The sequence below is a fragment of the Ambystoma mexicanum genome, chromosome 2p (genome assembly GCF_040938575.1).
Source record: "Ambystoma mexicanum isolate Mex_15411 chromosome 2p, UKY_AmexF1_1, whole genome shotgun sequence".
NCBI classification, from domain to species: domain Eukaryota; kingdom Metazoa; phylum Chordata; class Amphibia; order Caudata; family Ambystomatidae; genus Ambystoma; species Ambystoma mexicanum.
In genome coordinates this window covers 884808941-884836549 of record NC_090923.1, presented here as the reverse complement: position 1 = coordinate 884836549, position 27609 = coordinate 884808941, and the positions used below count along the sequence as shown (strand labels likewise).

Sequence of the window (27609 nt, the reverse complement as noted above, 5' to 3'; positions counted from 1 at the left end):
CTTCCGGTTGGTACTGGTGGCGAAGAGAACCACTTGAGGGGTTCCCCAAAAAGTGAATATCTCCTGAAGGACTTCCTAAGCCAACTCTCACTCCTGAGACCGTGCTCTGCCTGCTCAGAACGTCTGCCGCCGCATTTTCTTCTCCGGCCAGATGAACTGCCAAGATCGAAATTCCCTGCTGGATGGCCCAGAACCAGAGCTTCATTGCCTCTCGGCACAACGGGAGTGACCCTACCCCCCACCCCCTTTTTTGTTGAGGTAATGCATGGCCACTGTGTTGTCCGTCATGTTCCGGACGCTCTTCCCCCGTACAGACGGCAGAAAAGCCTTCAGGTCTAGTCTGATGGCCCTCAGCTCTAACAGGTTGATGTGGAGTTTGGACTTCGATAGAGACCAACGACCAGTGGCAGTCAAGTCGTCGGCATGAGCGCCCCATCCTGTGAGGGGAAGCATCTGTCACTAAAGTCACCTCCGGCCATGGTTGCCAAAACGGCTCCCCCCTCATCAGGTTGCCTTCGTTGGCCCACCACAGAAGATCCTGTGAGACAGAGTGGAATCTGAACGGGATCAGACATTCCGCTTGATAACTGCGACCACTGCATCCCGAGGACCCATTGCAGGGATCTCATCCTCAGCCTGGCCTCTGACACCAGAAAAATGCAGGATGTCATGAGGCAGAGCAACCTTAAGAATTGGAAAGCCGAGACACTCTGGGCATGTTGAAATTTGTCAACCATCTGCACAATGTGATGAGCCCTTACCTTAGGAGGCGAGCACCTCCAAGGATGTATCTAATACAGCCCCAATGTACTGGAGCCGTTGGGAAGGTGTCAAATGCAACTTCTTGAAATTGAGGTAGAAGCCCAGCCTTTGGAGGGAGTGGTAGGTGAGACCGAGGTGATCCAAAGATTGCTCAGGACAGCGCGCCCAGATCAGCCAGTCGTCCAGGTAGGGGTAGACGTGAATTCCCAACCCCCACCCCCCCTACCCCCTCGACCTGATGTACGCTGCCACCACCACCATTAGCTTGGTGAAGACCCACGGGTGGAGGTCAATCCGAATGGGAGGACCCGAAACTGAAAGTGCGAGTCTCCAGCCGCAAACCTCAGGTACTTTCTGTGCTTGGCGTGAATCAGCACATGAAAGTAAGCATCCTGTAGGTCCAGAGACACCAACCAATCCTAAAGTTGAAGGGACTGGAGGACGAGAGTAACCATCTTGAACTTGTCCTTCCTGAGAAGTTTGTTCAACCAACGCAAGTCCAGGATGGGTCTCAATCCCCAGTCTTTGTTTGGGATCAAAAAGATATGGGGAATACCATCCCTTGTTCCTCTCCGCCATAGGCACCAGTTCTATAGAACCTTTCTCCAGCAGGGTTAAGATTTCCTGCACAAGGAGCGTATCAGGAAGCTTCAAAGAGAGTTTCCCCAGTGGATTGTCGGGAGGCCGCTTTAGGAAGGGAAGGCAGTAGCCGTGGGCTATAGTATCCAGAACCCATGCATTCGAAGTAATGGCTCGCCACTCTTCGAGATGCTGACAGTCTGCCCCCAACCGGCAAACCATGCAACATGGCCTCATGACTGTTTTGGGGCAGCTGCGGCTGAAGGAAAAGAGGAAGTTGCCTGAGCGGCTTTGGCACCTCCATTTCCCCGACCACCAGGGGTACTTTTCCGCTGACCCCTTTGACTGGCGGCCCCTCTCGTTCTAACAAAGGAGGAGTAGTAACGAAAAGAAACTCCCTTCCACTGCTGTCCCCTAGGATGAAAAGGCAGAGGTTGACACAGCTGTGCTCAAAGATTTAGCAGTAGCTTTCGAGGTATGCAACTCAAGGCTCTCGTCAGCCTTTTGACAAACAAATGTGCGTCAAAGGGCATGCTTAAAAGACGGGCTTGCACATAATGGGCAAAACCTGACTTCCACAACCACGCAAACCTGCTTATAACAGTGCTTACAACCATGGACTGGCTAACACTGTCGGCCGTATCCAAACCGGACTGAAGGGATTCGCACATGGCATCCTTACCATCCTGCACGAGAGCAAGGAACCCATCCCTTTCTTCCCCCTCGGGAATATGCTCAGCCGCTAGAGAAACAGTTCCACACAGTGTGTGAAAACCGTGCTAAGGCACAAGTGGAGTTGGTGGATTTAAAAATGCCATACTCCCCACAGAAAATACCTTGCGAGCCCAACCATTGAAGCATTTGTCGTCCCTATCCGGAGGGATGGTAGGGTACGCCGCCTGCCTCGAGGTGCCTGTAGCCGCCTGAACCACCAAACTCTCGGGAGTGGCGTGAGTCGATAAATAGCTGCGGTCGCTACCGGAAGGGCAGTATTTGTCAAATACTTGTTAACAGCCAGAAGAGATTCTGGTGACTGCCAAGCAGCTGCCCCCCTTTTCTGTAAAGTGAGATGAAAAGGTAACACAGAGTCAGAGGACGGACCTTGATAATGTGCATTAGATCATCTTGCACAAAATCTTCAGGAGGACTGGACCAGCCCAGGTACTCCGAGACCCTAGCCATGAGCCACCTCTACGATGACTCGGCATGAGCCCCAGGCTACGGCCTGCAAAATTCCACTTCCGGAGAAGTGTTCAACCCACTGGCATCATGAAGGGTTTGCCTCAACTCCCCCAATTGACTGTCTCCAGAAAAGACTGGAGCCACATGTTCAACAGGGTCCTCAAATTCAGACCTTTTTCTTCATAAATGTCATCTAGAGGGAGGTGAAAACATGGCCTGGGAACAGAAGAGGGCCTGGAGTCAAATACTGGCCTCACAGACTTAGCAGAGCCTTCCTTGGAAGATCCACCACATCCGGGTACTCCAATGGCAAATTACGGTCAAAAATCCCCAAAAACTTCAAAGCTGAGAGTGTTAACTTCGGCGTTGTGAGTGCCGAAGGCTTTGACGTCGACACTGGTGCCGACGGCACTGTGGGCTGATAAGACAGCAAAGTGCCGAAGTCCGAGTCGGACAGACAGTGCCGACCAAGTCGACGCCGGCTTCGAGTCCTTAGCAGGTTGCAGTGGTCTCGGCGGAGACTAGGACCGAGACCTGGAAGCACGTCTCTTGCAACTATCCAAAGCCTTGTCCGAACAGGACCTTGAAGGTTCCTGGTGCGAGTCGCGTCATGGACCCGAGCCCGAAGGCGTGCGAGCCACGGTATGAGACCGTTCCTTGCCGGCTTTATTAGAAGGCGCAACCTGAACCGTGCCCTGCGATTGAAATATCGCCAACATCTGTTCCTTCAAGGCAGCCCATTCCTTTGGAGTCGAGGACTTCGTCGGGCATGCCACTTTCCTTGCAGCTCCATCCTCCGAGGATGACGGGGAAGGCAACCAGTGACGGCGCTTCCGAGAATGCCAAAACGAGGATAGAGAATGGCAGGAACCACTCCGGGACCGAGAACCCCGGGCCTTTTCCTGACGCGGAGAGTCATCCCTCGAGTAGTCGGTGGACACCCCTTTGGATTTTGATTTACGGGACTTACTGGGCTTAGAACCCCTACCTACCTGGAACTTCCCTTTACGCTCCTGCAAGGTCAGCGACTGGCATTTTGAACAGTTGTCGTGTCTCTCGCCCAAGCACCACAAATGCGATGTGGGTCAGTTATCGACATTTTCGACTTGGAGTCCCCCTTGAAGCCAAACTGCGGAGTCAGAGGGGTTGAAGAAAAAGAAATCTCTGCGATGAAACACGCGAGGCGTGCCGAGTTCTCAAAGCAAACACGTTTGCGGAAAAAACAGAACTGAGGCTACTGTCGCCATGCGTCCTATTTATAACATCCGGTGACGTCGCCCTCGACGGAGGCCTTCAACCCGACGTCATCGACGCAGGATGCCCTTTGCCGAAAAGGTTTCTGAAGTGCACAGCTGTGGACATTACATGTCAAAGATGTGGAATACGTTAGAGGACACAATCCATTTGATGCAACGTTAAATTGACTTTACTAGTCTTTTTAAAATTCATACACCCAGCACAAACAATCTTCCTATAGAGTGCTGGAGGGGTTACTTAGTATCCCCTAAGTCGAAACACTCTTGTAACTGTCAAAAGCTACACTTTTCTATTGAAATGGCTGGTGGCAGTGGTTTTATAACTACCATGATTTTTCCCCCGGTAACTAGAAATCGGGGGCGCCATGTTTTTCAATATGGTGCCCAAGATCCCTATGTAAAAACAGACATCTTTTTTTCGTTGTTTCTTTGTGGAAAGGTCCTCGTGGTGCTTAACTAGGTTTGGTCCCTTTGTTCTTGAGCCTTTTGGCGGGCTTCAGAACTGAAGTCCGCCCATGGCGTCCGAGTGTGTGGGGTGGGCAGGGAGTGAGGGAGATGCCCGAAATTCCCTGTGCTTGGTCTCCTAGGAGACCCAAATGCACTCTGGTGTGATTGGCTGGCTGACTGTCTGGCAAGGACAGCCACCCTGCGGGGTGAGTGACAGCTAGGCTGGAATGAATGGGAAAAAAACTATTTAAAAAGGCGAGTCTCCAGGACTGGAAGGAAGAGTCGACCACTGGAACAAAAGAACCGAAGACGAGCTGGAAGAGGACAGCTGCTGCAACCACTGCACCGTTTGTTTGCCCGATGAAGCCCTGCTGCAACCCCGAATTGCCAGATCGCCAAAAGCTTCTTCAAGGACGGCTTCTCCCTCTGAGTTGATGGGACCAATCAACTCAGCAAACACCTGGATACAATTCTTGGAGCTGGTTAAGGTTTACGAGGGGGAAGGACACCAGTTTGTGTTTGGAAGCCACAGATACTTGAGCTGAAGTGATGCCATTTTCTTTGCTTGGACGACGATCCCGGGCAGTGCAGGAGTTCCCAGACGTCCTCCCTCCTGTCCTCACAACTGGGGCTCAGGAACACAGACCTGCAGGACCTGCCAGGAACCAATGTCTTCAGCTGCATCTTTTTGCTGCACTTTAAGGTACAGTGCCGTACGGTTGAGAGATCCCAACTCTCGAAGTTCGTGAAACTTTCCCAACTCACAGGCCTAATCAGCTTGTGACCCAGCAAATATTTCTTTATCATCTGAACTACTTCTAAAAATGTTCACAAAGACTTCTCCATTTGTACCAGAACTGTGCTGTCCCAAGAACACTAGACTATTGACTTTGGCCGGGCCTATTGAATTGAACTGACCCTCCTGGTACATTGAACCTTTACATTATCTAAAAGAAGTGTTTTCTAACCCTTTGTACCAACGTATGCTTTTTATTCCTATTTAAAAGTACTGAAGTGCCATTTGGATCCTTTTTCAGGGGAGTGCAAATTGTCTTTATAACTTAGAGATTGATACTGTAGTATATTGGTGTTTAATATTGAGTTGATTTCTACTAGTGATGGTTTTCTAAATGACTGTAAATAAATGTTTAAGTATTTTCTACCAAGAACGCTTGAGTGTCTACTTGAGCACACTGTGATTGTGATACTTATGTGTAACTTCTACTGCTCACATTCCCTCTTAAAATAAGCCTGGCTGCTCAGCTCGCTACCAAAAGTGTGCGGTACAGACTTATACCAAAGGTTGGTTTTTGCTTACACATTTAGTCCTAATTGTGTGTGGTGTTCCCAGAGAGTACTGCCTGCAATTCTGCTTAACACACCACCAGGAAGGCAGTCTTGTAAGAGAGTGCTTTAAGGCTAGCCTTATGCATAGGTTCAAAAGGGAGGTCCCATCAGTCTAGTTAATACCACATTCAGGTCCCATCCAGGAGCTGGGTTTGAAATAGTGGGATGAAGTCTTTTAACCCCTTCCATAAAAGCCTTGACTATTAGGATTTTCGACCACAAAACCTTTTTCCGGGACGCAGTATAAGCTGAAAGTGCCGCTAAGTAGACCTTCAGGGAATTCAAAACCAGACCCGAGTCTAGTAGGAGAGTCAGTAACAAGACAATATGTGACGGTGTGCAGTCTATGGGATTGATGCTTTTGGAATTGCACCAGATGACTACGCGCTTCCATTTGTTGGAGTAGCAATGTCTGGTGTTAGGTTTTTTTGCTTCTCTAAGTATGTCCATGCATCTTTGAGGAAGCTAGAGGTGTCCAAACTCTGCGACTTCAGGAGCCAGGCCGCTAAATTGCAAGTTTGCAGAGCACGGATGGAGTGTTTCCTCCCCTGTCTTGTGATAGCATGTTGTATGGGTATGGTAGCTTCCTTGCAGGGGAGACTGGCATTGCCATGAGATGAGAACCAGGGTTGGCGGGCCCACATAGGGGCCACCAGAATCATTGTGACTGGTTCTTGGTGCATATTGTGCACCATCTTGTTGAGTAAGGGAGTCGGGGGGGGGGGGGGGGAGGGGGTGGGAGTCTCCCTGACCATGTTCTCCAGAGACGTTCCCCTTGGAGCGAGTCTGCTGGAACCTGGACGCTTTATCTGTGCATTTTGCGTTCTCCAGAGTTGCGAAAAAGTCCATCTCTGGGAAGCCATATTCTGCAAAGACGTTGGAGATGATGCCTCCGTATAATCGTCATTTTTACTTTTACTCTGTGGGTAGCAGGAAATGTCTGCTGACCAAATCTGCCAGACGATCGACTTCCCCTGGAACGTTTTGAGACTGGAACATCTTGTGTTTGAGAGCCCACTTCCGTATGGTGCGAGACAGTTTGGATATCCCTAGAGAGTGCGTGCCCCCTGTTTGCTCAGGTAATACATGGCTGTGGTGCTTTCTGAGAGGATCAGTACCGTCTTTCCCTGTAGTTGTGTCTGAAAATCCTTCAGAGCTTTCAACACTGCTAACAATTCCAATAGGTTTATGCTGGGAACTAAACTCAGTGTGCCGTGTGAAGGAGGTGAGCCAGCCACCCCATCAGACATGGGTCCCTGTGGCTTCTACTACGGAGGTGGTGAAGGTTTTCCCCTGCAAGAGGTTTTCCCTCGATCACCACTGGAAAGAGCGAGAGCTGCCGAGATAACCACTAGATCGTCCCATTGTCCACTGGCCTGACACCATTGGCTGGAGAGCCACTCTTGCATGGGGCACAAACGCAAACATGCATGTGGGACTAGATAAATGCAGGACGCCATCATCCCCAACAGTCGAAAGGCTTTGCGTACGGCTACCTTGCAATTGGCTACACAGTGAGGGATCTAGAACAGCATCTTTTGAACCCTCTCGTTGGAGGGGAAGACGAGGCCGTCCTTGATCCGAATTAGAGCCCCAGAAACTGTTCGACTTGGCTGAGGTCCAAGGCTGGACTTTTTCACTGATCAAGAATCCCAGACTGAAGAGGAGCTCTACTGGCTTCTGGGCATTTGATAAATATAATCCATACAAATCCCCTGTTATTAGTCAGTCGTCGAGGTATGGATAGACTGGGATGGACTGTCTGCGCAGGTGAGCCACTACTATCGCCAATACCTTCGTAAACACCTTTGGGGCTGAGGCAATGCCGAAGGGAAGGACCTTGAACCGATAGTGCTTGTCCTCTATCATGAACCTTAGGTACTCTGTGCACTGGCAACATTGAAATATGAAAGTATGCATCTTTCATGTCCAGTGTTGCCATGTAATCCCCCTGTGGTAGCAGTGGGATTACTTACTGCAATGTTGCCATTCTGAACTTTTGTGGCTTGACAGACATGTTCGCTGGGCGCAAGTCTACCACAGGGTGCATGGTGAGATCCTTTCTGGGTACAAGGAAGCACACTGAATAAATACCCTTGTTTTCCTTAAGAAAGGGGACGACTTCGATGGCGCCTTTTTCTTGAAGGATCTCCACCTCGTGTAGCAGAATCTTCAGGTGTTCTGGCGATGGGCGTCAGGATGTTGGTGGATGGTACCGAGGTGGCCGGTTGAACTCGACAATAATGGTGGGCGACGGGCTTGAACACCCACTGCTCTTAAGTGGCCCCCTCCCATGCAAGAAGGAAAGAGGGTTTTCGTCCCCTGACCGGGGTGGGATGGGAGGGGACCCGGAATGGAGTGTCATTTTTGAGCAGAGGCCGGGTAGCCTCTTCGGGTGGAGGTCCTACTCCAGCCCGTGCCTCTCGCTGACACCTCTGTTGGTATGGTCATGTGGCAGTTATGCCCTGTCCAGAGATCCATGGTGCACTCCCTCTCCCATGCTGGTTTTGGGGGGAACGTGAGAAGGATTTCCCGAAAGGAACGGCAAGAGTTACCTCCTCGCTGTTGGTAGGGTCTTGCTGTTATTTGATTTTGAGACCGAGTCTCATGCTCCTTTTTTGCTGTTTCTAAGGCATCATCTACTGCCTTCCCAAACAAATTAGCTTCCTCCACTGGTTTGCTTATAAGTAGGCTTTCCTGTTTTCAGCGAAATCCGATTAACACTGGAAAAACACCCCTGGGCGAAAGTGTCTCCTAGGTTTAAACTGAAAAACACTGTTTCCCCTATCCCAGCGGTACCCTAGTGTGAGCAGGGATGGAACGAAGTTTGGTGGTGAAGGGCTGGCTGGAGAGGGTGCTTGGCAGACAATAGGAAAAGGGTGCTATTCTTTCCCCCCCCCGCCCCCATGTATCCTTGTTTGCTTTCTCCCATTGCTTCCCCTCCTGTCCTGTCCTCAAAAACACTGCACAATGTTACGTTATCTTTGTAAAACAAAATATTTGTATGTGGTCAGAGCTATTTTGAGGAATTGTAGACACTTTAGCCATTTTTGTGGTTGCCGATTCGCATCGTAAAATTGGTTAAAATTCCTCAAAATTACATTGACAAATATTTGTTTACAAAAAATTGTTTAACATGGATTTTTCAGCGTCTGTGGCCACACAGATCCTCTGTGTATGTGTATCTGTCTGGAGGAGAGCTGAAAAGTTTCAGCTGCCTGCCTGCTTTAAAAGAAAAGCTATGTGAGGCTTCCATGTACGATGCTCATGTGAGGCCACAGTGTCACGGTCACCTCCCAACCTCATGTGGCTCTCTAGAGCACCCTCACACAGTGGCCCATCAGAAGCTGCAGGGCCCCTTAATTGCTGCTTGGCACTTTCTTTCAAGGAGAGTTTTTAAATTAGGAGCGATATTTGAATGATGGTTCATTTAAGGGCCATTGTTTTGGACAAGACGTTCTTAACCTTTGTGTGAAGAAATGCAAATGGAAATTTCATTCTGAAAGCACAAGTTAGTTGCCAAAATCTACAACGTCATGAGGCCAATATGACAGAACAGTTTTAAACTAACTACATTATTTTCAGGTGTTCATATTCAACACCAAAATGTGTTTATTTTTGTTAGAATGTACTATTTTCACCACACCTTAGATGAACCCTGAATTTGTCAAACAGTTATCCCTTTCACACATTACATTTTGTTATAAGCCTTTCAAAACCCAAAGGCCATTTTTTGCCTTTTGCAGAGTTATTTTTTTCTTGATTGTGGCTGCTTTTCAGAGCACAAGTAAAGGTTACATGTGGGTGGAAAGCGTAACTTTTTTTCAGAGGGCGGACGCAACCCATTGTTTTTTTTTGTTGAGGTTGGCAAGCTTGCTCAAGTATTTGGTTGCCAGGATTTTACTGAGGTGGTCATGTTCTCAGTGCAGACGTGTACCCACAAGAAAACGAGCACTTGTCTCGTATTGGATTTTTGTTTTCCAGGGATATTTCACTAAAGATTGTTGGGTTTAAAAAGGTAAGCACCTTTTACACTTTGCCAGCATATTTATTGGAACATTTCCTCTCAGGTTGTTTTTCTGGTGTTCATTACTTTTCTTTAAAGTCCAATGCTCTTTTGTCTTGCTCACTTTCTTCTAAGAGAATGGTCAATTGAACTATATTTGCATAATTCACTTTAAGATATGTTCACTTACTGCGCGTGTATTCATCAGTGCCAGCTTTTGATTTTGGCTATGGGGACAAAGGTACCCACAGAGTGAAGCGAGAGAGCTGTGCTCATCCCCAGTCAAAACACATTTTACAGCACATGTTCAGCAGGAATAGGAAAAAAGCAACAATCACCCAACCTGATGAGTTTCCTTTGCAACCTGCTGCTATAGGATCCCCTAATATTTCTACACCAGGCAAACAGTTTGGACTTGCTCACCCCCTCCAGTTGAGCCTCAGGGGGTACATTGAGACTCCCTTCTCATTTTGTAGTGAGGAGCACTTGATAAACAGTTATTATACGCTTGGAGTTTATTTCGTTGACAGTCAAAATTATCCTCATCCCCACCAAACTGAGTGCTCTCAGGCAAATCCTTATATCACACTATGCCTTATCTGCGCAAATTAGAAGTCTCTACAAGGCGAAGCTCATTTTCACAAATCAAAGTCTTCATGGGAAGAAAAGAAAGGGCAAAGATGGGCAGAGTCCCTGAAACTGAATTGGAGGATTTAGTACAATAATTTTGACTTGTAGAAATGTTAGATATTACTGGATTAACACATTCATCTTTATTCTCCTAAAAGTGTTCATAATATCGTACTCTGAGAGACATTACCCTACAATGAAACAATATTTGTATGTTTACACACTGGAAAAAACATTTCTGTAATTTTTTTGAAGTGGGCAAACTGGAAAACGCTGATAACACAGACTCTGAACATTTTTCAAGACACTGGAAAAACACCACCGGAAGTAAAATAAACCCCTAAAACAGGAAACCCTACTTTATAAGGGATGCCTTTGTGTCGGGCTTAAAGCCCGACTTCTTGATCCCGGCGTGCCTCTTATGAAGGGTACCCTGGGCCAGGCCTGCTTTTTTGCTGCATCCAAGGTGTTCAAGATATTTGGGTTGACTTGTCTCTCTTCCGATAGAACCTCTTGAAATAGGTTCCATTGTACGTCATACCTTGTCAGCAGTGTAGTGTTGGCAATCCTGGTGGAATATGCGAACGACAGTGATGCGCTTTCTGAGGGCGTATAACTTTACAGTCTATCTGGTGGTGCCTGTGAAGTGGCCATCAGCACTCCGGCCCCCTTTCTTGTAGTAGGGACTACAAGGGAGTCTGGATTGGCATGGCCCCAGATGTACAGCGGGTCTGAAGGGGAGAGGAGAAAAAGCTGCTCTACCCTAGGGTTGACCACTCTTGTAAGAAAAAAGGACAACAATGAGGGTGCGAGTCACTTTTTGATAGTGTTTTGGAGGACAGGGGTCCTTAGGAGGTCTAGATTTGTCAGTCATTGCTGTGACCCTTCTGACTATTCCTCTCGACATTTGGACGTATCTTTAGACTTATTTGCCACCGAAATAATGGCTGGGAGACTCTCGCGGCGAACCTGTGGATCGGGGAGTGATTACAATGTGCCTGTAGGCCTGGTCAAGGTTTGCGGCTCTGCCAAAAAATTTGGCGCCGAAGCGGTATTATGAAGCGTCTCAGCGCTCGTGTTTGGTAGAGATGCCCTTATGGGTATGCCCGGACACATGCTGTGACAACAGTTGCAGGGAGGGTGGCCGGTCATGGGGGATCGGTGGGCACCGTGGAAAAATGTGACTTGCCCGTTGGCGCCTGTAGTTTCCTCGTCCATCATAGGGGCTTGTGGGGTTGTGCGCTTTACCTTTTGTGGTGCCGTTGTGTCCCTGTCGCCGGGATGTCGTCTCCCCATAGCAGAACCGGTGGCCTGCCTTTTGGGGCCAGGGATGGACACTTCGGAACCTGCTGGTTCTGCAGAGGTCAATGGCCTCCACACCAGAGCAATGGCTGCCGCTTGCATCCTCAAAATCGAGGCACCTGCGCAGACGGGGCGGGAGGGGGGGGGGGAACCACTCGCGGCCTGCTTGTTGTAGGCCGCCCACAGTTTCGTCCGCCGTTCTTTTAGCGTCTTTGGACAGATCCATAGACTGTGTCCCAAACGACTTTGGCTGTCTTGGCTACCTGCAGACTCTTCTAGTCCATTGACTGATACCGTTTATCCCTCATAGGTGGTAGCTTATGTACGGTTACTGTTGCGAAAGGCTTCTCGATTTCACTGCAAGATTTAGTTGTCCTCACATACTGAGAAAACGTCTATCCTCTTTCCTTCCCCAACCTTCCTTTCTGCAACCTCAGAATCTGCAAAGTATACTAGTGAGATATATAAATGCCATTATTGTCCTTGTGACTGAAGTCACCTCAGGGTGTAGGAATTGTGTAAGAAGCATATCCAAAGGTTCTCCACTAATCGATTTTGAAAATTTTAACCGTTTAAGTGCCAAGGGCGAGGTATCTCGTCCTTGGCAGTGCACACGCAGTGCCAAGGATAAGATAGCTCGTCCTTTTCGGCACCTTGTTTTGAGCGATCCCTGCAAAGCAGGGATCGCTCAAAACTGTAATCAACCCCCAGGCTATGTGAGGGGGAGGTCCCCCCTCACTGCCAGGGGGCTGGATTACCTTCAGTTTCACGTCGGCGTGCGTCACGCACGTTGCCGTGAAACAAAGTAAATTCCCTGCAGCAGCCATTTTCGGCTGCTGCGGGGAAGAGAAGGTAAGAGACCACCTTGTTCCGCCTCGATCTCCGGCTGTATTTCAAGCCGGAGATCGAGGCGGGTATCGTTGGAAAGCGGAGATTCTCCCCTTTACAACGATACCCATTGTGTGGCATTGCTGCCCGCTGATCGGGCGCAGGGCGCGCGATCCGCAGGCAGCAATGCCACCGGATCAATACAGATCCGTTTGTGACGCAGGGGAAGGGGGGGCTGCTTACTAGGTAAGCGGCCCCCCTCCCCCCGTGGCCCCAAGGCATGGGGCCACAGCACCAGAGACCCCCGGGGGAAGATGATCACTGCCCCCAGGGGTGAAAAGGGAAAAAAAAATGAATAAAAATTGAGGGAAGGGGGAGGTGGAAGGGGGTTTGGGGTCCTGGGGCCCACTAGACCACCAGGGATTTGGCAAAAAGTGGTGTCCTTGGAAAGGGGAGTTTCTCCCCTTTCCAAGGGGACCACATATATGAGGCATTGCTGGTCACGGATCGGCACAGAGCGCTCGATCCGTGACCAGCAACCCACTAGACCACCATGGATCTGTTTGTGAGGTGGGGGGGAAGGGGGATGCTTGAAGTAAGCAGCCCTCTCCAACCTCCCGGCCCCCAAAGCATGGGGGCACATGCATGTGAACCCTGGGGCAGATTGATGACCATCTGCCCCAAGGGAAGGAAAAAAAAAATGTGAAATGATGGGAAAAGGGGGTGGGGGAAAGGGTGGGGGGCCACTAGTCACCATGGTTTTTTTACTGAATGAAAGGGGGGTACCCCCCCCACTGAAGTAGAAAGGGGGCACCCCTTGCTGCCCCCCCCCAGGGAGGGTTGCATGAGGTGGGGCCCTCCATTTGGGGTTGGGGTGGGGGGTTGAGGGCCACCCCCCGGTTGCAGTACATCATTTGCTGCCAATTTAGGGTGGCCCTCAGCCCCCCCTAAAAAGCAGCCTATGAATTTGTATTCTTTTTGTTTACCCAACTTTGCTTGGTGCAGATGGCCACATTAGTGTGGCAATCTGCCCCCCAGGGTGCCCAAACCCTACTGCCCATCTATTGGGGGTCCTGCCCCCCTTTTGTGGTGGCCCTCTCCCCCCTACCCCACATGGCTGGGGGGACACCTCATGCTGCCCTCCCTGAGCCTCCTAGGAAGGGCTGCATGATGTGCCCCCCCCCATCCGTTCGGTGTGGGTGAGGAGAGGGCCACCACAAATGGTGGGACAGGCCACCCAATACATAGGGCCATAGGGTTTGGGCACCCTGGGGGCAGATTGGCACACTAATGTGGCCATTAGTTGGTCTGGAGGAGCGAGATCTGACTAGGGTGTCAGACAGGTAGGAGGGTGCGGTCAGGTTGATACACTTGTGTGCAGTGGTGAGTATTTTGAAAGTGATGCGATCTTTGACAGGTAGCCAGTGTGCTGCCTTTCTGGCTTGTGCAATGTGGTTCCTTTTTGGTATATTGAGAGCTGCTCTTAGAGCATTATTTTGTGTTTGGAGTTTAATGAGATTGGAATTGGAGGTGCCAGCTAGTAACGCATTACAGTAATCTAGTTTAGCTCCAATGGTGGCTCTGGCGATAGAGAGGCAATTGTCTTTGGTTAGGAAAGGTTTGATGGCATTGATGAGCTTAGTGCTCAGAGCGGAGGCAGAGACAATGGAGTTGACTTGTTTGTCCATGGAGAGTGTAGCGTCAATGTGTACTCCTAGTGTTTTTACAGAGGGTAGAACTGGGATGATGCAATTGTCTATGGAGAAGTTGGTGTATAGTGGGTCTAGGTTAGTGAGTGAGGATTTTTGACCAAGGATGAGAATTTCGGTCTTGTCTCCGTTAAGACATAGGCCGTTTGTGGCCATCCAAGCTTGGATGGTGGCGTAAATGTTCTGGAGGGTGGCTGTGTCCTGATGGTAGAGTCCTGTGAGTGGGAGGAGTACTTGGGTATCGTCGGCGTAATTGGTGTATGTGATCCCGAGGGCATCCAGTTTGTCAAAGAGGGGTTTGGTGAACAGGTTATATAGGGTAGGCGCCGTGCATGAGCCCTGCGGGACTCCGTGCTTGATGGTAGTAGGATCTGCATTAGCTATATTGGAGAACACTTTCATTACTCTTCCTTCGAGGAAGGAGGTGATCCAGTTGGTAGCTTGTATGGAGAAATGTGCGGCCTGAATGAGATGGTTCGTGAGGATGGCATGATCAACTAGGTCAAATGCCGCAGAGAGGTCTAAGAGGAGCAGAAGGGCCAATTTCCCATTGTCTAGTGTAAGGGTAATTTGGTTCTTCAGATCTAGTAGGGCGGTTTCAGTGCCATGGCCTTTGCGAAATCCGGACTGCCTTTTACCTAGGACAGAGTTGTTTTCCAGGTAAGTCTGTATCTGCATGTGAGCCGCTTTATCTAAGATTTTCAGAAGAAATGGGACCGTTGTGATGGGTCGGTAGTTGTTGGGTTGGGCAGGGTCCAGGGTTGGTTTCTTTAAGAGCGGACGCACCCAGGCCTCTTTAAGGCTATGAGGGACTATGCCCGTCTTGAATGAGGCGTTGATGAATGCTGTGATGATCGGTGTGAGGGGTGCTGCGCATTCTTTAATGATGTTAGGGTGGCATATATCGCCTTTGCATTGAGATGGTTTAATCTGTTTAAGGATTAGGAGAACATCTGCTTCGCTGATTGGCGAGAAATTGAATTTGGAGGCGTGCTGGTCGTTAGTGGGATTGGCGACAGGGGTCTGTTGGGGGTGCAAAGCCTTGAAATGTTCTGCTATTTTATTTTGAAGGTCTATTTTATTTAACATCGCTGTTTGGATGCTATTGCACCAGGCTTCATCCTTAACAGTCTCATCTGTGCAGATTGGGGGGATAGTGAGCTCTTTAAAGATGGTGAAAAGTTCTTTTGAGTGGGAGTTGGCTTCCAGAATACGTTTATTGTATGTTTCAGACTTAGCCTGAAATATAGCACATTTGTACTTTTTAGTAATATGCAGAAAGTCTTTTTTGGTGGCGTCACAGGGATTGGCCTGCCATGTTTTGAGGGCTTGGCGCTTGCACTGGCGTATGTTTAATAGGTCCTCTGTGTACCATGAGTTGGAATGAAATGATTTTTTTTCCTTTTTGCTTTCAAGAGGAGCTGCGGTGTTGATGGCATGAGAGAGTGTATCTTTGAAAATTTCTGCTAGAATGTTGGGGTCAGAGGAGAAGGGCGGTGCTAGGCATGGGTTGTTGAGAAAGGGGCGTATATTGTCTGCTGTAAGCTTTTTGGCACTTCTGGTCATCTTAGCTGGTGCAGGTATAAGTGGTTTGGAGTATGATGATATGGGGAGTGTGACCAACTAGGCAATGCCACTCCAACCAGCTCAGGGTCCCACGCATCAAACGAGCTAGAGCAGGAGGAATAAGCTTCCCCTACATTGCCCCTAAACTATGGAACGCACTACCTAGCACACTCAGAGCAGAAACTTCTCTCATTGCCTTCCGAAAAGAGCTGAAAACTATCTTGTTTAACTAATTCCTCTTCTAGTTCGCCTCGCTCTCCTCTTTGATCTCCTCTCCCTCTTCCTCCCTGTAGCTATTTCTCGCTTTCCTGCAACTAAGTAATGATTTCAATGTATGCACAACTAGCCATTTCTCATAGCTGCAATCTTCTCATGCAACTAATAAATGACTTCAATGTATGTACAACAAATCATATCTGTAACAAGCGCCACGATGCCTCTGGGCTGCATGTGCGCTAAACAAATGCGAATAAATAAATAAAATAAATAAATAAAGAGCTATCTACCTTGTCCGATTGGGACCTCAACGGCTCCAGATCGTGCTGAAAGCGTGTGAGCGGTGGCCCTAGCGCGTTCCTTGCTGGTGTCTCTTGAAGGAGCGGACGGAACGGAGCCCTGCGATTTGAAATCGCCATCATCTCCTTACGAAATGCGTCCCATTCCGCCGGAGATGAATGCTTGTTGGGACAAGCTGTCTGGCGGAGTCCTCGGACGAGGAAGGCGACCGGTGACGGCGCTTCCGTGAGTGCCTAGAAGAGGCAGAGGAATGACGGGAACCACTGCGGGACCAAGACTCCGTGGACTTACACCAACGCAGAGAGTCGCCCCTCAAAACGTCGGTCGAAAGCCCCGCGGATTTCGACTTACAGGGTTCGGAAACTCTACCTACAGATAGCTTCTTCCGCACCCGCAAGGCCATCGACGTCAAAGACTGGCATTCGTCACAGTCATCGGTAGCGTGGTCCTCGCCGAGGCACCACAGGCAGCTGTTGTGCAGGTCCGTAACCGTCATCTTGGAACCGGAGCCGCGGCACTTCTTGAAGCCCAACCTCGGGGTAGAAGACGAAGACATAATTCTCACAAGAACCGATTCAACAGTAGAAGAACCGAGGTGCGCCAAGATTTCGAAGCAAACACATTCGCGGAAAAAACGGAACTGAGGCTACAGGCATCGTGCGTCCTACATATAACATCCAGTGGCGTCGGAGGAGGTTCTCAAGGAGGTGTATCAACGTAGACATTTTTTCAGAGCAGCACAGCTGTGGACATTACCCGTCAGATGTGGAATACGTCGGAGGACACAATCCCTTCGAATAAGTGTTACTTGGCCACTTGTATTTACGGATTTCATTTGTACAGCTCTGAAGCTCACATTGACTCCTCTTGATATAGGCCTTGCTGCTCAGTCATACTACAAACGTGTGTATTACAGATTTATACGAAAAGGTGGATTACCCAATACCAAGCAGATACGGGTTGTGTAGTCTCACACAGTGTGACTGCATCAATTCTTACCTAAAACACGGTACAACTGATAGGGTCACTAAGCTCTCCTCCCCCCCCCCCCAAGATTAATCTGGGCATGCTTGTACACCATTTTTACAATACATAGTGGTTCAGTGTTCCTTTGGACCATATGTATAATACAATTTCTTTGTATTGATTCTACAGCCCTCTCTCCCTCCCAAAACAAGATAATCCTGGCTGTTCGGTCTATTCTACAAACATGGTATAGCCTTAAACTAAGAGTGGAGTCTTGTACTGCCTCAGCTGAATGGTTTTACTAAGCCCTTAGTTGGACTTCAGAAAAACTGTCCCAATACAAGGGCAAGTCAGTCCTGATTTGTATGTGGAATTTCAGAAGGTGTTTTCATACGGAGGAGTTTGAAGGTTGGCCTATGGATCTTGGGAAAAGGATTTCAATACCCTTCATAGGTGGATGAGGAGAATTATGACAATATGCCATGAGGGTATCAGGTAAGGGAGGGTTATCCTCAAGGGAAAACTGGGGATACCATGTCTCATCCAACAAAGTCATGCTATATCCCAAGGTTGACTCCCTCCCCGCCCCCACATGAACCTCCCTCATATAGCCACCCCCAGAGTCAAGATCAGGTAGCAACTGCCATCCCCATATCACATGGGAGGAGGTCACCGCCGGGAAAACAGTGATGACTTCATCTTATTCATCACATACCCTTCCAATCAAGCTCCACTGCACCGCTGGACCCCCCTCCCCAGTGGTATTTTGGCGTTTGTCTGGTTCCCTCTACATACGGGGGAATAAGAAACGTCAGAGTTGCTGACATTCCCTATGGTGTTCATTTCTCCAAGGAAATAAAGTAGGGGTTAGTTGATGCTTTCAAACAGAGGTTCACCCCTATGGGTTCTTATTTGGGCCACCTGTGAGACCCACTGGTCAAACTGGGGTACGCCACTCCCTATAACTATTTGGACTGACTAGCTGGAGATTAGTCACTGTCAAATATGCTTTTCGCACGATGGTAACAGGAAGTTGGGTCCGTTAGTGTTTTTTTTTTACATGGCCATGGAGACAGCCTCTTTCTTCTCCCATCCTTTTCCACCCGTGAGAAGTAATTCTGCCCGTATGGCACACCCTTTGCTTCCACTATACAGTTGGCCAGGATGAGTTTCCCCTCTAGAGCAACCGGGACTCTGTAGGTTTTCTTTCCTGTATAGAGGAAGGAACAAGTTACTTACCTGTAACTTTTCTCCAGCATGGGTCTGGCATGGATTCACATGCTCATGAATATTCCCCGTCAGGCTGGGAATCCTCGGTAAAGAAAAAAAATCAGTATCACTTTCGTTTCTGATCTGTCTTTCTTAGTAGTAACCAATCACTGATCTCTGGGTCATACTGCCCCCAGCCAATGACTGCCCTCTTCCTAAGCCCCGCCTCTTGCAGCCATCCTCAGATTTGATAGCACGCCAAGTGGCAATATGACCAGGTGAAGAGCCGCAGAAGGGTAGGTGGGAGGGTTCGCATGTGAATCCATGCCAGACCCATGCTGGAGAACAACAGTTACAGGTAAGTAACTTGTTCCTTTCTCCAGCATGGGGTCTGGCATGGATTCACATGCTCATGAATAAAAGAATACATAGCAGTATACACATGCACAACCACAGGAGGTGGCAACAGGCTCAACATTAAGCAATACAACCACTCAACATTAAGCATCTCTTACCTCCTCATTAGGCTCACCTTAAGCGAACAGGTTGCGCAGCACTGCTTGGCCGACCCTGGAGTCCCGATCGACGCAGTAGAATCTTGTGAAGGTGTGCGTCAACCTCCACGTAGCAGCCCTGCAGATGTCCAGCAGGGGCACACCAGACAGTAACGCCATGGTAGCAGCGATCGCTCTGGTCGAATGGGCTCTCGGACGGCCGGGCAGCGGTCGGTTTGCCAACTGGTGACAATGCATAATGCAGCCGGAGAGCCATCTGGAAATGGAAGTCTTCGAGAGAGCCTTCCCTTGATTCAGACCCAAAGTTCACAAATAGCTGTGACGTCTTCCGAAAACTCTTTGTGCGGTCCACGTAGAACTTCAGCGCTCTAGCTACATCCAGCGAGTCTAAAGTCCTCTCGGCCGGTGTCGAAGGCGACGGGAAGAAAACTGGTAGCACCAAGGGCTCGTTGAGGTGGAAGTCCGACGGCACCTTCGTCATGAAGGAGGGGTGCGTCCTCAGCGCCACCCTTGTGTCATGAACAGTCAAGTATGGAGGCTTGCAAGATAGGGCCTGAATCTCTCCCACTCGTGCAGAGGTGATAGCTACGAGGAACGCTGTCTTCCATGACAGGAACTTCAAAGGCACCGAATGCATAGGCTCGAATGGGGCTCCCATGAGCCTGGTCAGCACCACATTAAGTTCCCACGCCGGGGCAGGGGCCTTCACCGGCGGGAATTATCGTAATAGTCCCTTCATAAATTCCTTTACCAGGCGATGAGACCACAAGGACGCCCGTCCCGTAGTCCTGGTATATCGGGAGATGGCAGCCAGATGAATTTTTATGGCGGCGTGAGCCAGTCCAGCTTTGGCCAGCGACAGTAAGTACGGCAGCACTTGAGGGGCCGTAATCCGCAGAGGGTTAATCTTCTGTGCACGGCACCAGACAGAGAACCTCTTCCATTTATGACCGTAACACTTGAGAGTTGAGGACGCCCTGGCTTTTGCAAGAACCTCTCTGCAATCAGCCGGGATATCGTACCCTCCAAACTCTAGTGCTGCAGGAGCTAGGCCTGCAAGTTCAGCGACTGTGGGTCGTGGTGTAGAATGGCGCCTCCTCCTCTGGAGAGAAGATCCGCGTCCGCCGGCAGCCTGACTGGCGGGGATGTTGACAAGTCCAGACGGTCCGGGATCCAGACCAGCCTCGGCCACGCCGGTGTGACGAGGATCATCCTGCACCTGGACTTCTTGAGCTGGCTGATGAGGCAGAGCAGCAACGGCAATGGAGGGAACGCGTATAGAAACAGGCCGTCCCAAGGGAATGAGAAAGCATCGCCCATGGGAATCTGCTGGCGAACCTCTGGCACTTGGGAGTTTGTCGCCGTCGCGAACCGGTCAATCTGGGGTTTGCCCCATCGTTGGAAGAGTCGATCCACTTGATCCTGGTGCAGTTCCCACTCGTGGCACGAGCGCAGCTCCCTGCTGAGTGAGTCGGCGATGGTTTTTTTTTATTCCTGCCAGGTGGAAGGGAACCAGAAACATCCCCTGGGCGACGGTCCAGTGCCACAGATCCTGTGCCTCCTTGGATAGGGCTGGGGATCTGGTGCCCCCCTGCTTCCGTATGTAGAACATCGTGGTGGTGTTGTCGGTGAAGATCCTCACCACTTTGTCCGTGAGGGATGGGAGGAACGACTTGAGCGCCCAGAACACTGCACTGAGCTCCAAGATGTTGATGTGATGAGACCTCTCCTCCGGGAGCCAATGGCCTCTTGCGTGGAGATCTCCGGTGTGGGCCCCCAACCCTCCAGCCAGGCGTCCGTAGTGACCGTCTCCTGAAACGCCGGGGTTTGAAAGTCCGTGCCCATCGTGAGGTGAGCCCGGGTGCCCCACCATAGGATCGCCCGACGGAACTCCTCGTTGAGGGGGATCCTGTCCTCGAAGCAGCCCCCCGCCTGAAACTAGCGGGCATCGAGGATCTCCTGTAACGGACGCATCCGAAGTCTGCAAAGGGGCACAAGGTAGATGCATGAGGACATCATCCCGAGAAGGGACTTGATGGACCTCCCCCTGGCCACGTCTGTGGCTAACAGTCGCCGTACCTTGCCCAGGATGGTTTTGGTCCTCTCCTCTGAAGGGGAGGCCAATTGCTCCACTGTATCGAGCTTTGCCCCCAAAAACAGTGCTACTTGCGATGGAAGCAGGTGGGATTTGGGGTAGTTGGAGAACCCCAGCTCCGTGAGCAACCGGACGGTCCTCGCCGTATGATCGACGGCGAGTTCCTTTGACCTTGCCCGGATTAGCCAGTCATCCAGGTAGGGGTAAACGTGGATCCCCTGCAGGCGCAGCCGCGCCGCCACTGGTGCCAGGCACTTGGTGAAAACCCTGGGTGCCGACTTTAATCCGAACGGTAGGGCTCTGAATTGGTAGTGGCGTCCTTGAACCACGAACCTGAGGGACTTCCTGTGCCTTTCTAGAATGGGGATGTGGAAGTAAGCATCCTCCAGGTCCAGCGACGATAGGGGTGCTTCGGTGGGAGCCCAACCATCCGGCCGGGTCAGTCTTGCTTGTAAATGGTCTTGTCGCCTTGGCCTCCTTGGCGACGACGGCGGGAACCCCCTTGCTTGTCGCGACCTCTGTAGGCCTCCTGGGAAGAGGAGTGGGCCGCCTGGCGGTAGGTTGAAGAGCCACCGCTGGATCCTTTGGAGGCACCCTGTCTGCCTCCAGAGCTCCGAAAGGGCCGTCGCTGCTGAAGCACCCCAAGGGCCCGGGCCGTCTCCGAGTCAGTCTTGGCCTGTAGAGACTCATCCACCGCCTTACCAAAGAGGTTGTTGCCGTCGAACGGCATGTCCAACACTCTGGTCTGGACGCCCTGGGGAAAGTCTGTCGCCTTGAGCCATCCTAGTCATCGGAGGCAAACTCCGTTGCCCAGTTGGCGAAATTCGGTATCGGCAATGTCCGTTGCCACCGTAATGGCCTGATCCGACGCCACCTCGCCCTCCTGCAGAATTTCTAGGGCCTCTGCCCTTTTGTCATCAGGCAGGAAATCTAGCAGGGGAGCTATCTTGAACCAGAGCTCCCTGTTGTAGCGGGCCGCGATCGCTAAGGCATTGGCCGCCTTAATAGTCGTCGCCGCCGACCAGATGACTCGTCGTCCCATAGAGTCCAACTTCTTACCCTCGCTGTCTGGCGGGGAAGTGGAAGTTGAGGCCGTCGCGCCCGCTGCCTTCTTCTTAGCCGCTGCCGAGATGACCGAGTCCGGCGTGGGCTGGGCCCTGAGGCACAAGGGGGCGGTATCAGGGACTCGGTACTTCTTCTCGTACCTGTCCCTCTTGGCGGGTGTCATGGCAGGGTTCTTGAGGACAGCAAGCCCCTCGTCCCAGTTGTCGAGTAAAGGCACCGCGAGGACCGTCTTCCTCTTAGCCTCTCGTCGTTGGTACAGAAACCCCTCCTTTTTCTGTTTTTCAGGGCAGAGCTGGAAGAGCTCAGATGCCCTGGTTATGGCGTGGAAAGAGCCAACCTCGTCGGCTGGCGACGCCCGTGGGGGGGGGGGGGGCTGGTGAAGGACAGACGACGGGATGTCTACTGTGTCATTGCCGCCGTCATCGGCCGTCCCCGTATCCATCACGTATCCTCTCCCGGCGAGGGGGGATGAGGGGTCCACCGGTCTCGCAGGCACGAAGGGCGGAGCGGGGTGGACTCTACTCTGCTTGTTCGGAGGGCTTCCCGACGGGCCTGGTTCTGGCTCCTCCGTCGGGGTGCATGGTAATCTCGTCCTTATCTCTGTACATAAGGATTGGATTGCCAACAAAATGGCCGCCGAGCTATTCTGGGGCTCGGGCAATGGCTGCGACGGACGGGATGGCCGCTCCAGTGGGCCCTGTTCGTCGTCGCCATCCTCGTTGAGGTTTATGAACCTCTCGTTGAGGCCCCTCTCGGTCTCCACCAGTTCCTCCTCAGAGGCTGATTCCGAGTCTGTAACGGCCACCACCCCCCCCCCCCTCTTTTTCAGCCGGGGGCTTCACGGGGGTCTTAGCGATGGGCTGGAAAGAGTATTCCCTCCGCGGCGGCAGGGATACTCTGGGCCCAGAGGCCGTTTCCATTGGCGTAGTCTCAGCCGGCTCCGCCAGGGTCGCAGAGACCACTTCAGTAGAGGACATAGCCGGGTGGATCAAGGCCCTCACCACCTTAGGTGCGTCCTGGGCCTTCACCTTGGGGAGGGTCAACGCCTCGCTCCCCCTTCGAGATTGACCGGGTCCGCTCCAGCTGCCTACCCGGGTTCTCGGACTTCCTCTACCCCGACCCAGAGCGCTGGCTCGTGGTCTAACGTGCCGGGGAAGTAGAACCCTGCTTGGCAACCAAAGAGCCCGACCTTTCGGCGCTCCCGGAGCCAGCGGACTCGCGGTGCTTGGCCTTCTGTTGGGCCCCTGTCGCCGGGGCACCCTCAAAGGACTTAGAAGCCCGCTCAGACTTCTTCTTTGCCTTCTCACTTACTGTGCGCTTCTCCAGCCAGGTGGCGAGGCGGGAACGACGATCTTGTTTGGTCCGTTCAGAAAGGTTCTTGCAGAACGCACAGTCCTTCTCCACGTGCGTCTTGTCCCCATGGAGGCAGTAGAGACATCACGAATGCTCGTCCTCCTTGAAAACGTTACATAATCCGCATCCAGGGCAGTTCCTGAACAGCTTGTATCCGGGCGTCGAGCTCCCTTTGTCCTGGGCCATGTCCTTGAGGTAGGCCGCAGATCTTCCGGAATCCTCCGAGAACGTAAACTTCACCCTTGAGGGGCGTAGAAGAATTCCGAAACGGGTCCCCATTATCGGAAGTAGAAACGGTGGAGCTTGAGACTCGATCAAACGTAAAAATGAGAAATTCTCCTGGAAAAAACGTGAAAACGCAGTAAAAAAGCCTTAGAGCTAAACACAAGGACTCCCAACACTTGAGCGTGCGGTAAAAATCTGAGGATGGCTGCCAGAGGCGGGGCTTAGGGAGAGGGCAATCATTGGCTGGGGGCAGTATGACCCAGAGATCAGTGATTGGTTACTACTAAGAAAGACCGATCAGAAGCGAAACCGATACTGATTTTTTCTTCACCGAGGATTCCCAGCCTGACGACTGGGAATATTCATGAGCATGTGAATCCATGCCAGACCTCATGCTGGAGAAAGTATTGAATCTTCTCCTGTTCTTATTGTGCCAACCTTTAGGTAGGTATTTCTCTGGCCGCTTTTCCCAGTTTGCTAGTGTTAGGGAGAATTCTCAAAATGTGCCAATTCCTCCCACCTTAGAGCCCTCCAGCTCTTTTGCTAAACATTGGGACTTTGTGTTTTCTTTGGTTATGGAGTCTAACTCCATAGGTATCATCTTTTCATTTGTGTCACACAGCACCCTCAGTGCAGTGGCACAGGGAAGTCTTTCAGGCTTTCCCAACATTTGAAAACCTTCTCTAGGATAAACTGTTTCCCAGAGTAAGTAAAGTGAAATTGACTTTACTAGTCTTTTTAATTCCTAGACCCAGCACACCTTATCTTACAAGAGAGTGCTGGAGGGGTTACTTCGTATCCCCTGCGTCTAGATACTCATGTAGCAGTCAAATGCTACCCTTTACTCTCAGAATGGCGGTGGTAGTGGTTTCACAACAAACTACCACGATTTTCCCTGACCGCAAACTATTTGCAGCTCCGGCAATGTTAAATCAAGGGAGCCATGTTTTTCAAGATGGCGTCTGAGCCCCGTCTGTAAAACAGGTTCCGGTCTTTTTTCGCCATTTGTTTTTTGAAAAGGTCCTTCTAGAGATTGTTTCTGCACACCAAACCAGGTTTGGTCCCTCTGTTCATTCGCCTTTGGTGGGCTTCAGGAAGACTGCCTCTGGCGCCTGAGTGTCAGGGGGGGCGGGGGGTGGAATTGGTCAGGAAATGAGGGAGGTGTCCGAAACGCCCTGTGCTTAGTCTCCTAGGAGACCCAAATGCATGTGGTGATTGTCCAGCTAGGACAGCCACCCTGCTGGGTGAGTGACAGCTAGGCTGGAATAAATGGAAGAGAACTGAATAAAAGTGAGTCTCTTGGCTTGGAAGGCAGAGTCGACCACTGGAACGAAAGAACCGAAGACGAAATTGAAGAGGACGGCTGCTGCAACTCCTGGACCGCTAGTTTGCCCGGTGAAGACCTGCTGCCGCAAGCTTTTTGACTAGTCCCAGTGCAATGCAGGAGATCTGCAGGAACTGCCAGGAACAGAGGTCCTCAGCTGCATCTTTTACTTCATTGAAAGTTACCGTGAAACGAGACAGAGTACTTACCTCTCGCGGTGAAAGTGCTTGAAACTTTTGCAACTCGCAGGCCTAACATAGGATTCTTCTTTTTACAAACTACTTCTGAGAACTTGTGCAGAGACTTTACCGTTTACTTACCAGAACCGCTTTATGCTATCCAAGACTTTAGCCCATTGACTTTGGCCTAGCCTATTGAAGTGAATTGACTCTTCTGGTGAACTCAAAGTATTTGCACTGTCTAAGAATATTTGTAACCTTTCATGTTCTAATAATATTTGCCTTTTACTCCTCTTGAAAAGTATTCCGAAATAGTATCGAAGTATGTGTGTGTTATATAATTGCCTCCTTTTATAACTGACAGATAAATTAATAAGTATTTATCAAAGAAACCTTGAGTATAATTTTATTTGAACCCTTGTGATTGTAGACCTCTGTGTAACTCATTACTGCTCACATTCCCTCTTGATATAATCCTGGCTGCTCAGCTACGCTACCAAAACTGTGTAGTACAGACTTATACCAAAGGTTGGTTAGCTTACACCTGTAGGTAGTTGTGTGTAGTGGTCCCAGAGGCTACTGCATACAAACACGGCCCAACAGCTAGTATCTCACTAGGTTTGCTGCAAAGGATACTCTAAGATGGATCAGACTTCGATTCCTTACTTTGCCCATCCTGATTTACAAGAGGGCATGGTGGGGTGATCAATCCTATTCAGGGGGCAATGGTTCGTTGGATGACCATACTTCACAAGAAAAACCACCTCTGATCTTAAGTAGGATATGGGGGTATAATAGATGGTATGATAAGGGATGAAAACAGAGGTATACCAGTATACCAACAGAACCAGGTTCACTAACCTTTAGGTTTATTGGGTGTCTCAGATGCCTGTGAACCATTGATGGAAGTCCCCGAGGTGGCTGGCTTTTTTTGTTCTTGGTCAAAAGGGCAATACCCAGCAGGGAATCCACATTCTTCCCATGAGGGAAACGGCTCATCTTTTATAGGAGAGGATGGCCTCGGGGATAGTATCTTTTCATCCCCTTCTACTTCGAGGATCTCTTGCTTTTAAGGGGGAGTGGATAAGCCTAATAGGATATTTTCTTCTAGGGAAAACCTCTCATCCCCAGCTATAATGGACTGTTGGCCAAAGCGGAGAACAGGATATTTTGAGACATGGAAGCTGCAGTTTTCGGTCTCTAAAGGGCAAGATAGCTCACAATAAGGTGGAAAATTGGAAGACTGACATCGTTCCTAGGTATTTTGGAGGGCTGGGCAAGATAACAATACCAGTTGCACGGGTGTTTCCCAGTCCTCTGAGCATAGAGTGGTAGTCTAGTAGAATTTGGTACCTATTTCTCAGAGGGAGAAACATTTCAAAGATTAAGGTATTGGGAGGTTTGATCTTTTCTTTAAGGAGTCACCCTTGGTTAGTTCACAGTCCACCACCCCTTCTAAGGGAAAATCATTTTCTGGGGTTCCGCTCTCCCTGGATGAACTTTCAGGGTCATCTTTCTTTCGGTCCTTCATGGATCTCAGAGGGAGGTTCCCATAGGTTTTTGTACACTAAACTTGCCACCAACTCGCCCCTTTTGATTTTAATTGGGGTTGAAGAATGTAGAAGAGCAAACCTTAGTCTCCACAGGAGACGGGGGTAAATATTTTTATCTTTCTTTATGGGACATAATCGATAAAGCTGGTGGGGAAGCTCATCTGCAAATCAAAGGGATCATTGCCTTGTACCTCCCCTGCACCAGACCATCCCGGGGACAAAGGAGATAATACATGTTCCCTCCACGGCCTTCCTCATTGGGAGAATGGCCTATGAGTTCAAAGGATGGAAGGTGACCCCTATCCTAAGTCAATGGGAAAATGCAGTTGAAGTCCACCTGCAGGGATCTTCTACCACAGACCACAGGAATCCACGAGGGTGTGTATCAGGAACCAACCAACCCAGCAAGTAAAAGTTTTTTTTTTTTATTTTTTAAAAAGGGATGAAATGAAGGATACGGTCACCCAGGGACTCCAATCCTGAGCCAAAGATGACCCCAAAAGAAGAACAATTGTCCTTTGCAGGAAAGGGACTGTTGAGATGGATTTCTAAAATCAACCCTCGTGGGCAGATTTTAGGAGGCCACCTAGAACAGCGAGATTCAGAATTTAGCCAAAACGTAATCAAGGTAGTGTGGAAAGCAGTCAAGGCTTGTGGCCAAGGGCCCCAACAAATCCACACAGAATAACACACAATGATTCAGCTTCGTCAGTGATAAAGTTATTTTTTATGCCCATGCATGTTTACTTAAAGAACTGCACCAAACAGCCAGTAGTTGTCCAATCAGGGATAACTACTTGTTTCACACTCGCCCCAGCAGCAGACTTTCTGGTATCAGGTATGTGGACTGGGACTGGACATTCCCAGCCCCCTTCTTGTGGCACATACATGCAAAGTCTCACAAGCCCACGAAAGCAGCAGCTTTCCAGGGCAAGTACGTGACCGTACATGGGATTTTCTGACCCTGAGAAGGGTGGGTCGCATGTGAATCTAAG

At 50.2% G+C, this 27609-nt stretch overlaps 1 protein-coding gene across 1 annotated transcript in view; it reads right to left on the bottom strand.

Annotated features, from left to right (window-relative positions):
* The window catches only part of STRN4 (striatin 4), a 563587-nt gene that overhangs the window by 33840 nt on the left and 502138 nt on the right, over positions 1 to 27609 (bottom strand). The gene's annotated exons all lie outside the window — the stretch shown is intronic.